This window comes from Triticum dicoccoides, chromosome 1A, assembly GCF_002162155.2.
Source record: "Triticum dicoccoides isolate Atlit2015 ecotype Zavitan chromosome 1A, WEW_v2.0, whole genome shotgun sequence".
Lineage (NCBI taxonomy): Eukaryota > Viridiplantae > Streptophyta > Magnoliopsida > Poales > Poaceae > Triticum > Triticum dicoccoides.
Window position 1 is genome coordinate 456,431,893 of NC_041380.1, and position 12,662 is coordinate 456,444,554.

Here is a 12,662-nt window from a genome sequence, read left to right on the forward strand (position 1 = left end):
CGGCGATGCAGGGCTTCCGGAGGCCCGTGAAGCGGTGGGGAGGAAGAGGGGGTTGTGGCGGAGCTACTGAGCTAGTCGGGGGAGCGAGGGGTGGCCGGAGACGGCTGCTGTGGCGAACGGCGGCGACGGTGGTGTTCGGCCGTGGGAGAGAGAGCGAGGGAGAGGAAGGAAGAGCCGGGGGAGAGTGAGAGAGAGCAGGGGGGAGGCGTGGCGTCGTCCAGGGGCATCGAGACGAGGAGGGGAGGGCAGGCAGGCAGGGAGAGAGGTGGCGTGGCGCGGTGGCGCGCGCGCGCCGGCCACACTCCCCTCCCTCTGTCGGGACGAAGACGACAGAGGAGGGAGACGGGCTGGGCCGCCTGCTGGCTGGGCCGGCCAGCTGGATGGGCTGCACAGGGAGGAGCCCAGGTAAGTTTCTCCCTTTTATTTTTTTCTGTCTTCTAATTTCTGACATTTGTTTGATTTAAATAATATATTAAATCATTTATTTAACTTATGCCAATTTTTGCAGGGGCTAGATATATTATTCCAGAGCTCCTTTATAATTGGCATAATATTTGGACATATATTAATATATATAGAAATATATTTCCAATGCAAATATTTATGCATTAATTCCAAATGCCCAAAATAAATGTCCATGAGCCACTAAAAATATTGGTTTGATTTTTATCTCTGTCCAATATTTTCAGAGAGCAACATGAGCATTTTCTTGGACCCTTTTGGAGAAATTTTTATTTGGGTCATTTTCAAAATGATTCTGAGGGTTTCACAGATCCCCATTTCAAGTTTCTGATGAAAGAGTAAACATGATGCAACACTCTAATGCATGACTAGCTAGGGTGTGACACCTTCGTGCATAAATACTGAAGCTTTTGCTTGAAAAACTTTAATTCATCTTTCCTGCAATCAGAAAAAATTGGAACTTCGGTAGCGGTTATACCGTCAGCCGGATTATGATCTTGATATGTGTATCAGAAATATATCAAACACATGATACATAAATACCTGCCATGTTTGGGTATAAAGCTGGCTTATTCAAGCCTGAAGCGGTGGTTTTATAAACCATTACCGTCAGAAAGGGAAAAAATAGCCCCCATATAAACCGTACTGACTTAATACAAGCCCCCTGGTTACTCCATGAGTTTAACAGGGAAAAGGTAAACCGGGCAGACTCCTTCGGATTAGAAGGGGGATCAAAAATCATTGGCTGAACCGGAAAAAATATGCTTGTTGACATAAAGAAATCCAACAAAAGCAAAAAACAAACAAACCATGAAAACAACATGGAAGCAAAAGTAATGGTAAAAACCATTTGCAAAAATATGCTATACTGAGCTATTCAGATGGCATTACCATGGTCGGACAGGATCAAGGCCCCCAATAGGAGTGACAATGATTCAAGTCAGCCAGGTCCCCAAATGACTCGTGGCATATATGCCAAATCAAGAGGCGTAGCAATGGCTCGGGCCCGACCATGCTCCCAAGTGATTTTGTGGCCTTAGGCCGACCAAGAGGCGTGACTGGTTCAGACTTGACCAAGTCCCCAAATGATCCGGTGGCTGTCGCCTATCAAAGGGTGTTCATTGGTTCGGACACGACCAAGGCCCCCAGTGATATAAAAACAAACGTCAAGGGGTAAACCGGAGGCTGCTTTAGACAGAACCACTCCGTGTGACCTCGCATGATGAGAAAGACAGAGACCCCGCTTCAGCTGAGGCTCCGGTTTGATATATCAAAGATAATATATACATTGTCATGATATGTACATAGATAGAGCCAATGGCTCAAGTATAGTAAGGCCGAAGATGAGCTATATTCCACGGCCGGTTGGTCTCCTCTTCTGATGTACGTGAGTCTTGATGCTCTCGAATATCAATCAGATAATACGACCCGTTGTGCAGATTCTTGCTGACTACGAAAGGTCCCTCCCAAGGTGGGGATAACTTGTGCATATCCGTTTGATCTTGGATGAATCGAAGCACCAAATCTCCTTCTTGAAAAGTTCTGGTTCTAACTCGGCGACTGTGATAGCGACGAAGATCTTGCTGGTAAATCGCCGAACGGGCAGCCGCTATATCACGCTCCTCGTCCAATAGGTCCAAAGCATCTTGTCGTGCTGTCTCATTGTCTGCCTCAACATAAGCTGCCACACGAGGCGAATCGTGTCGGATGTCACTAGGGAGAACCGCCTCTGCTCCATAGACCATGAAAAATGGCGTGTATCCTGTGGACCGGTTTGGCGTAGTATTGATACTCCATAATACAGATGGCAGCTCTTCAACCCAACATCCTGGTGTTCTTTGCAATGGGACCAAAAGCCGGGGTTTGATGCCTCGCAGCTCGTTCTGCCTGTCCATTGGACTGGGGGTGTGCCACTGACGACACATCAAGCCGGATGTGCTCACGTTCACAGAACTCCTTCATAGCACCCTTGGATAAATTGGTACCATTATCAGTAATGATACTGTGTGGAAAACCAAACCGGAAAATCACCTTCTTGATGAACTGTACCGCTGTTGCTGCATCACACTTGCTGACAGGCTCCGCTTCAACCCACTTGGTAAATTTATCAACTGCCACCAAAAGGTGAGTTTTCTTATCCTTGGATCTTTTAAAAGGTCCGACCATGTCTAGCCCCCAAGTTGCAAACGGCCATGTTATTGGGATCATCCTCAACTCCTGAGCCGGCACATGAGCACGCCTTGAAAATTTCTGACATCCATCACACCGTTTAACCAAGTCCTCTGCGTCAGCATGTGCTGTCAACCAGTAGAACCCGTGACGAAACGCCTTTGCAACCAGAGACTTTGAACCGGCGTGGTGCCCACAATCCCCTTCATGGATTTCTCTTAAGATTTCACAGCCTTCCTCAGGAGAAACACAACGTTGAAACGCCCCTGATACACTGCAATGATGTAATTCACCATTGACAATCGTCATAGACTTGGATCGCCAGACTATCTGCCTGGCCAGAATCTCATCCTCCGGCAACTCCCCCCTTGTCATGTACGCAAGATAAGGAACTGTCCAATCCAGAATAATACGCAGGGCTGCCACCAATTGGGACTCCGGATCAGGAATAGCCAAATCCGCTTCACCTGGGATCTTGACTGACGGATTGTGCAACACATCCAAAAAGACGTTAGGCGGAACCGGTTTACGCTGAGAGCCCAACCGGCTTAAAGCATCCGCTGCTTCATTCTTCCGACGGTCCACATGATCCACTTGATAACCCTTGAAACAACCTGCAATATTATCCACTTCCCGACGATATGCAGCCATGAGCGGGTCTTTAGAGTCCCAAGTGCCGGACACCTGTTGAGCCACTAGGTCCGAGTCACCAAAACACTTAACCCGGCTTAAATTCATCTCTTTGGCCATCCGCAGACCATGGAGCAAGGCTTCATACTCAGCTGCATTATTAGTACAAGGGAACATTAAGCGGAGAACATAACAAAACTTATCACCTCGTGGGGAAGTTAATACGACTCCAGCCCCCGAGCCTTCCAATTGCCTGGATCTGTCAAAATGAATAGTCCAATATGTATGATCCGGCTTCTCCTCCGGTGCCTGTAATTCCGTCCAATCATTGATGAAATCAACAAGTGCTTGAGACTTCACTGCCGTCCGAGGCACGTACTTCAGTCCGTGTGGCCCCAGCTCTATAGCCCACTTGGCAGTCCAGCCAGTCGCCTCCCGATTCTATATAATATCACCCAAGGGAGCTGAACTGACCACTGTAATGGGGTGCCCTTGGAAATACTGCTTCAACTTCCGACTGGCCATAAAAACACCATAGACCAGCTTCTGCCAATGCGGATACCTTTGCTTGGATTCAATCAGCACCTCACTGATATAATAAACCGGCCGCTGAACCGGATATTCCTTGCCTGCTTCTTTGCGCTCCACCACAATAGCCACACTAACTGCCCGAGCATTAGCCGCTACGTATAATAATAGCGGCTCCTTGTCGACCGGAGCTGCAAGAACAGGCGGATTGGCTAACTGCCGCTTCAGGTCCTCAAATGCCTCATCAGCAGCTGGACTCCAAACGAAATTGTCAGTCTTCCTCAGCATTTGGTACAAAGGGATAGCTTTCTCCCCGAGGCGGCTGATAAACCGGCTCAGCGCAGCGATTCGGCCCGCCAAACGCTGAACATCGTTGATACACTCTGGTTTAGCTAGAGATGTAATAGCCGTAATCTTCTCCGGATTAGCCTCAATTCCTCTGTTAGACACCAAGAAACCCAGTAACTTGCCTGCTGGAACACCAAAAACACACTTGGCCAGATTAAGCATCATCCTATAGACTCGCAAGTTGTCAAAGGTCTCCTTCAAATCATCCACCAGTGTCTCCTTCTGCCTTGATTTTACCACAATATCATCCACATATGCGTGCACATTGCGGCCGATCTGCTCATGCAGGCAATTCTGTACACACCGTTGATAGGTGGCTTGGGCACTCTTGAGCCCGAAGGGCATAGATACATAGCAGAAGGCTCCAAAGGGAGTAATGAATGATGTTTTCTCCTGGTCCTTAACCGCCATCTTGATCTGATGATATCCAGAGTATGCATCCAAAAAACTCAAACGCTCACAACCCGCCGTGGCATCAATGATCTGATCAATACGGGGGAGGGCAAAAGGGTCTGCCGGACAGGCTTTGTTAAGATCTGTGTAATCCACACACATCCGCCAAGTGCCGTTTTTCTTAAGAACCAGCACCGGATTAGCAAGCCACTCTGGATGGAACACCTTAATAATAAACCCAGCTGCTAAAAGCCTGGCCACTTCCTCTCCAATGGCCTTGCGTCTCTCTTCGTTAAACCGGCGGAGGAACTGTTTCACCGGTTTATACTTAGGATCCACATTAAGAGTGTGCTCAGCGAGTTCCCTCGGTACACCTGGCATGTCAGACGGCTTCCATGCAAAAATGTCCCGATTCTCACGGATGAACTCGATGAGCGCGCTTTCCTATTTGGGATCTAGGTTGGCACTGATAGTGAACTGCTTGGACGAATCGCCGGGCACGAAGTCAACAAGCTTGGTCTCAGCTGCCGATTTGAACTTCACATCTGAATCATGCTCTGTAGTTGGCTTCTTTAAAGGGGTCATATCTGCCGGATCAACATTGTCCTTATAATACTTCAACTCCTCTGTGGCACAGACTGACTCTGCATAAGCCACATCACCTTCCTCACATTCCAAAGCGACCCTACGGCTCCCATGAACCGTTATGGTCCCCTTGTAACCCGGCATCTTGAGCTGCAAGTAAATATAACAAGGCCGCGCCATGAACTTGGCGTAAGCCGGCCGGCCAAACAAGGCGTGATACGGGCTCCGGATCTTCACCACCTCAAATGTTAGTTTTTCCGACCGGGAGTCGTGCTCGTCCCCAAAGGCCACATCTAGGGCTATCTTACCAACAGGATATGCAGATTTGCCTGGCACAACACCATGGAATACCGTATTCGACGGTCTGAGATCCTTGTTCGTTAGTCCCATGCGCCGGAATGTCTCATAGTATAGTATGTTAATGCTGCTTCCTCCATCCATGAGTACCTTGGTGAATTTATAACCCCCCACCTGAGGGTCTACCACTAATGCTAGCTGGCCCGGGTTATCAGTCCGGGGCGGGTGATCCTCTCTGCTCCACACGATAGGCTGCTCCGACCAGCGCAAGTAACATGGTAAGGCCGGTTCAACCGAATTCACTGCTCGCTTGTGGAGTTTTCGGTCGCGCTTATCCAAACTAGTTGTGAAAACATGATATTGCCCATTGTTCAACTGTTTTGGCTGGCTCTGATAACCTGACTGCTGCTGGCTGTTCTGATTATTCTGGTGATTGTGACCGCCCTGATTGCGACCTGAACCGGAAGCTCCATCGTGATCCGGCCCATGGAAACCGGATCCTGAACCGCCACCTGATCCGTGATCATACCGGAAAGCATTAGAGTTCTTGAACTCCTACATGATATAGCAATCCTTCCAAAGATGGCTAGCCGGTGCCTCCTTCGTTCCGTGCTTTGGGCAAGGCTGATTCAACAAATAGTTCAAACGGCTTGCATTAGGATTGGGAGCCCCGCTATGATTTGCCGCTTTACCTCTTCGCCGCTGCCCCCTGTCCTGTGTGTTGGTGTTGGCCACGAAGTCCATGCTGCCGTCCGCCTTGCGCTTGCCTCCGTTTCCATGACCCGCTAGTTTGTTCTGCTGCTGTTTGGAGTTGCTATTCTTCTTTCCTTTCCCTGCTTCATCATCATTAAGCTCGGGATCCTTGGTATTGTCCGAATCGGCATACTTCACTAAGGCAGCCATGAGGGTTCCCATGTCATTACAGAGCCGCTTCATGCGTCCCAGTTTCAATTTTAGAGGCTCAAACCGGCAGTTGCCTTCCAGAGTTAAGACCGCAGAGTCAGCATTAATCCTGTCAGACGAGTGCAAAATTTCCGAAACGCGGCGTACCCAATGGGTCGTTGATTCTCCTTCTTCCTGGACACAAGCCGCCAGGTCTACTATGGACTTGGGCTGCTTACATGTATCCTTGAAATTCTGTATAAACCGGGCCCGCAACTGGGCCCATGAGCTGATAGAGTTGGGCGGTAGGCTCTTTAACCAAGTACGGGCCGTGCCCTCAAGCATCATGGTGAAATATTTTGCACATGCGGCTTCATCCACGTCCAGCATTTCCATGGCCATCTCGTAACTCTCTATCCATGCTTCAGGGGGCAAATCAGCGGTATAATTCGGCACCTTGCGTGGACCCTTGAAATCTCTGGGCAGGCGCACATTACGTAAAGCAGGGTCAAGCAAGGCACTCCCAGAGCGGACGTGATTCCTGGTCCGGCAAAGGTGGCAGAACGAACCGGTGTAAGTTGGCCCGCATTATCCTGTGCTGCTAACTCGGCCTCCCTTTGTGCCCGGGCCCGGTTCACCGCATCCCGAGCATCGACAACACCACCTGCCGGGTCATCACCACGGGCCGCTCCACGGCCTTGCGCATTGCTTGATATGGCCGGTTCATCTATGCGCCTGCTATAGCTCCGGCTCGGACGGGGCGTAGAATGAATCCGATCACGGCTGTATGAGTATGCCTCCTGCTGCATCAGCGCGGTCCGGAGAAGCTCCTTAACCCGACGCGTCTCTACTGCTTGCGGAGAATCCCCTTCGACTGGGATGGCCTCCAACCGTGCTGCGGCCGCAACAAGGTTGTCCATAGGATTTGAATAATGACCCGGGGGCGTCTGGACCGGTGGAGGAACCACAATACTTTGGTGAGGGGGTTCCATCAGGCGAGGCTGGACCGTCGCTCCTGGCCCTGGCACCTCAATCCGGTTTGTCTCCTGGTACCGCGGCGGATTACTGGGTCCAGCTCCCGGAGTGTGAAAGAGATTTCGGGGGTTAAACCCTAACGGCAGGCGTGATCTGTGCTTCCGTTTCAAAACCTCCTGTGATGCATTCTGGTCAAGCATGAGTTTATAGTCTTGTGCGTCCAAAGCGGCCCGCTCTGTAGCCATCCGGTCTTTTTCTGCTGCCAGATCCGCTTTGGCTTGCATGATCTGCTCTCTCACCTTCGCAATTTCCGCATTATGAGCCTCTTGATCCGCCGGGTCATCTTCTGCCATAAGCGCGGCTAGTGCGTCAAACAGCTCAGATAGGACTTGAACCGGCGGGCGCACAAGGTCTCCTGCCCCTGCTGCCGCTGCCGCTGCGGATCCGGAGAGCATTGCTGCGGCAGTCGAAGAATAATTCGCCGCCTGAGTGCCAGCCATGAATATTCCAACCCGGTTAATCTGGCCTGGGGGGTCCGGAATACTGTCGCCATCGGAACAACCCCTAACCTGATCGTCTTGCATCCGGTATAGCGACTCGGTCTCTCCGGTTGAGGACTCGTCGCCAGAATAGACGACGGTCTCGCTACCGTGCTCTGATTCGTCCTCGCACTCTCTTCCGTAGATGACTCCAACGAAGGCATGCTTCATGGCCGGTTTAACCTGGGTAGATCTCGCACGCTGAGCCGTCTCGACGGGGTCGGTGTAGATGTCCGGCTCAGGCCCAGGCTCACCGATCTTGCCGATGAAGACGTGTACGCTGCCAAAGGGGACCCGGTAAACATACTCGATTGAATCGGCCTCGGGACCCCATCCTGCATCATCGATGTAGATCCTGCCCCGCCGACTCTTGGTCATCCGGCCCACAACATAGCCTTCGAGTCCCTTGAGCTTGCCCTCCAAGATCGTCAAACCATCATGCGATAGCCCCACGGTGGGCGCCAACTGTCGTGGATTTGTCACGGCAGGTGTCCTAGCAAAAGGACTTAGTCGCGGAGCCATCGCTACGGGTTTACTTGAAGGGGTTAAAGCGGACACAAAGACACGAGGGTTTTATACTAATTCGGCCCCTTCGATGAAGGTAACAGCCTACGTCTAGTTGTGGTGGAATTGATATGGTCTCGATGGCTAGGGAGCAAACAAGCTTCGCCTAGGCTTGAGTTGTAGTTGTCTCCCCTGAACCGCCGCCGGGTCGCCCCCTTATATACACGGGTGACGCCCGTCGGTCCATAGAGTCCCAGCCGGTTCATATTCGTATCCCGGTCGGTATCTCTCTATTCCTAACTTACAATACAAGTTATACATCAGGTCGGTTTACAGCTACAGATTCTAAACCGACTATAGGCCTTGGGCCTTCACCTGCTTATACCACTATGAAGTTAACCCGGCCCAAGCAGGCCGGTTTACGCCCAGTGGTAATATCCCCAACACGTCTAGAAAAGACAAACGCTCACATCCCGCAGTCGAGTCGACTATCTGGTCGATGCGGGGGAGAGGAAAATGATCTTTCAGGCAGGCCCGATTGATATGCTTGAAATCAATGCACATGCGAAGTGACTTGTCCTTCTTGAGGACCATGGCAACATTGGCGAGCCACTCGGAGTGGTAAATTTCTCGGATGAACTCCGCTGCTAAGAGCCGAGCCACCTCCTCGCCAATGGCCTTCCTCTTCTGGACGGCGGACCGTCGAAGATGTTCTTTCACATGTTTAAATTTTGGGTCGACTCGTAGACGGTGCTTAGCCAGCCCCCTGGGAACTCCAGGCATGTCAGCAGGCTTCCATGCAAAGATGTCCCAGTTCTTACGAAGGAACTGGATGAGCGCTTCTTCCTATTTGGAGTCGACCATCGTTGAGATGTGAGTCGGAGCAGCATTTGGATCGGTCGGGTGAATGTGAACTGCCTTCGTTTCATCGGACGACTGAAAAGCTGATTCTGAAGCAGGCTTCTTAGCTCGTAGCAACTCACTCGGATCTGCAGTCTTCTGATACTCTTGCAGCTCGACCACTGCCATCTGAGCGTCAGCAATCTTTGAGCCTTTCTGAAAACACTCTTCTGCTTTCTTTCGATTGCCTGTAACAGTGATCACACCTTTGGGACCAGGCATCTTCAATTTGAGATACACATAACATGGTCGAGCCATGAAGCGTGCATAAGTTGGCCTGCCCAAAATAGCGTGATAAGCACTTTGGAAATCCACAACTTCGAATGTCAACTTTTCCTTGCGGTAATTCTTGGAATCACCAAAAACCACATCAAGAGCAATTTGGCCGAGTGACTCGGCTTTCTTCCCAGGAATGACTCCATGGAAACTCATGTTACTGGTACTGAGCCTGGACATCGGAATGCCCATCCCTTTCAATGTTTCTGCATACAGTATGTTCAAACCGCTGCCTCCATCCATCAGGACTTTGGTCAGTCGAGTGCCTTCGACAACTGGGTCGACCACCAGAGCTTGCCTCCCAGGGGTGGCAATGTGCGTAGGGTGATCAGACTGGTCGAATGTGATGGCAGTCTGGGACCACTTTAGATAATTGGGTGTTGCCGGAGCAACCATATTTACCTCACGGTTAATAACCTTCAGTCGACTTTTGCTCTCAACATCAACAAAAATCATCAGGGTGGAATTGACCTGGGGGTACCCATCGTCACTATCTTCCTTGTCCTCAACTTTGTCCGACTCCTTTTCCTTATCTTTGGACTGCTTGCCCTGAAACTGCTGGATCAGAAGCCGACACTGTCGAGTGGTATGCTTTGGGTAAATGAGTTTACCCTCTTCATCTTTCTTGGTGTGGACGTGACACGGTAGATCCAAAACATCATTTCCATCTTGGTCTTTAACTTTCTTGGGGTTCCAAGGTCCTTTGGTTTTTCCCTTAAATTTTCCCTGGGTTACGGCCAGGGCCTCCCCAGGAGCGGCTGGCTCGGCTTTCCGCTTTTGTTTCCGACTAGAATTTCCTCCGATTTCCTGGGCGACTGCTTTATGCTTGCCACTCCGGAGTCGATCCTCATCTTCACCATTAGCATATTTGGTGGCAATCTCCATCATCCGATTCAGAGACATCTCTCCGGTTCGATCGAACTTCAAATTCAATTCTCTGTACTTAACGCCTTCTTTAAAGGCACAAACTGCTTGATGATCTGGTACATTTTCAACTGTGTGATGCAATGTGATACACCTCTGGATGTAATCCCTCAGAGTTTCATTCGGTTTCTGCATGCAAGACCGCAATTCCGTAAGGCCTGCAGGTCGCTTGCATGTTCTTTCAAATGTGGTGACAAACACTCGGGAGAGATCCTCCCAAGTGTAAATGCTGCTGGGTGCTAACTGATTCAGCCACGCTCTGGCCGAGCCTTCTAACATGAGAGGCAGGTGCTTCATGGCTACCTCATCATTCCCGCCGCCAATCTGGACAGCCACTCGGTAATCTTCGAGCCAAGTATCGGGCTTGGACTCACCGGTGAACTTACTAACTCCAGTCGCCAACCTGAAGTTGGGAGAAATTACAGCGGCTCTGATGGCTCAACTAAAACACTCCGGCCCTGAAACATGTACTCTGCTACTGGTAGGCGCATCTCTATCGTGGCCTTCTCGGTGAGCTCTATTCCTGTCGACCAAACCTTGAACGAGAATGGATCTCGCATCAAAGCCTGGTTCCCTGGGGTCGACTGGAATTCTCCGCCCAATACTATGAGGGCGTCTGTCAACCTGCTGTCGAGGCACATATGATCCACTCCTCGGGGGAGGGGTTGGCACTCGACGTCGATCATCACGATCGAATCGGTGATCATACTGCTCATTCCTTCTGTACTGATCACGCCGGTCTCCACGTCCCTCACGCCTCGGAGGCGATCTTGGGCTGTGAGCCGACTGGACTGTATCCGCTGCAATGGATCGACTGTGGATCCTGTTCCGCGACTGGGAAACAACGGAATTCTGGTCTCCCGCTGCCCGGAGCAACGCTCTGATTTGCAACAAGCCTCTGCCAGCCTCTGACTGGGAAGGCTGAATCGACTCTGCTATACGGGCCGCAGCCGCCAAATTCTGAATCGGAGTACGATATACCTGCGGGGGTGGAAAGAGTTGACGTCGACTGGATTCTGGAGCCCGTTGACGCGTTCGCTCGTCGAGTATTCGCTGGAGATTCTCCAGTCGAACGTGCTCGGCCAAGCTAGCCAAGCGCGCGTCCTCCAAGGATCAGGCCTCGGGGTTTCTCCAACGATAGGAGTGTGGAGTGCATCCATGTTCCGGCGGCGAAGCTCCTCCCGCTGCAACGACGTGAGAGGCTCGGGGAGATACTCCTCGTGAGGACGCGACGGGTCGCCCCCATCCGCGCCTCCGTCAGTGCGGGGGAAACCGGGAGGACTGTGTGGCCCATCGATCATTAGAACCTCTGCAGCTGGGTCACTGCTGTCGCATTCGGATGCGGTCTCTACGGAGCCAGTCGACAGGTCGAACAGGCCGTAGAGGGATTCGTCGGGCTCGATTGCCGCGACTTGTGGGGTGGCTGACTGGCGGGCCACCGCATGCCTCACCCACCTCTGAAGCCTCGACCGACCGAAGCGCTTGCGCCGACGAGAAACAGGGCGGGGAGATGCCACAGGAGCCGACCGATACTGGGTCGATGACTGCCGCAGGAGGACACCACGGACGCATGTGTGAAAGCGCGTCGCCCAGCGGACGGGGAGCGCGTCGGCGTCGAGTGGAGCCTCCTGAAGCCAAGCGGAGTCGTCGGCGATGAACGTGAGTGCGCCGAGACGGATCTCGCGGCCCTCCACCAAAGCTCCGCCCGAAACCATGATCAAGGAGATCGGAAAAAATCGCAACTTCTCCAACTAGGCGCTAAGACTCCTAGCCCCACGGTGGGCGCCAACTGTCGTGGTTCTGACTCTGACAGTGATGTAGGGGGGTATGTACGGAGAGGCTAGATCTTAGCTATGGAGGAGTTGTAAGCACACGAGGATTACGAGTTCAGGCCCTTCTCGGAGGAAGTAACAGCCCTACGTCTCGGTGCCCGGAGGCGGTCGACTGAATTATGTGTGTATGAATAACAGGGGTGCGAACCCTTGATACTGAGGAGGGGGTGGCTTATATAGAGTTCGCCAGGCCCCTCCAGCCCTTAGTAATGCAGGGTTTAAAGTACATTAAGACTGGGGGTTACTGGTAACGCCTCTAATAAAGTGCTATGATGACCATAAAAGCTACTTAATGACCGACCGTTTGCATGCAGGGTGACTTTAGATCTCCTAGCAGTCGAGTGGTTGGATCTTGGTCGAGTGATTGCTTCGTGGTCGAGTGTCTTGAATCCGTCGAGTGGGATACCTTCAAGTCGAT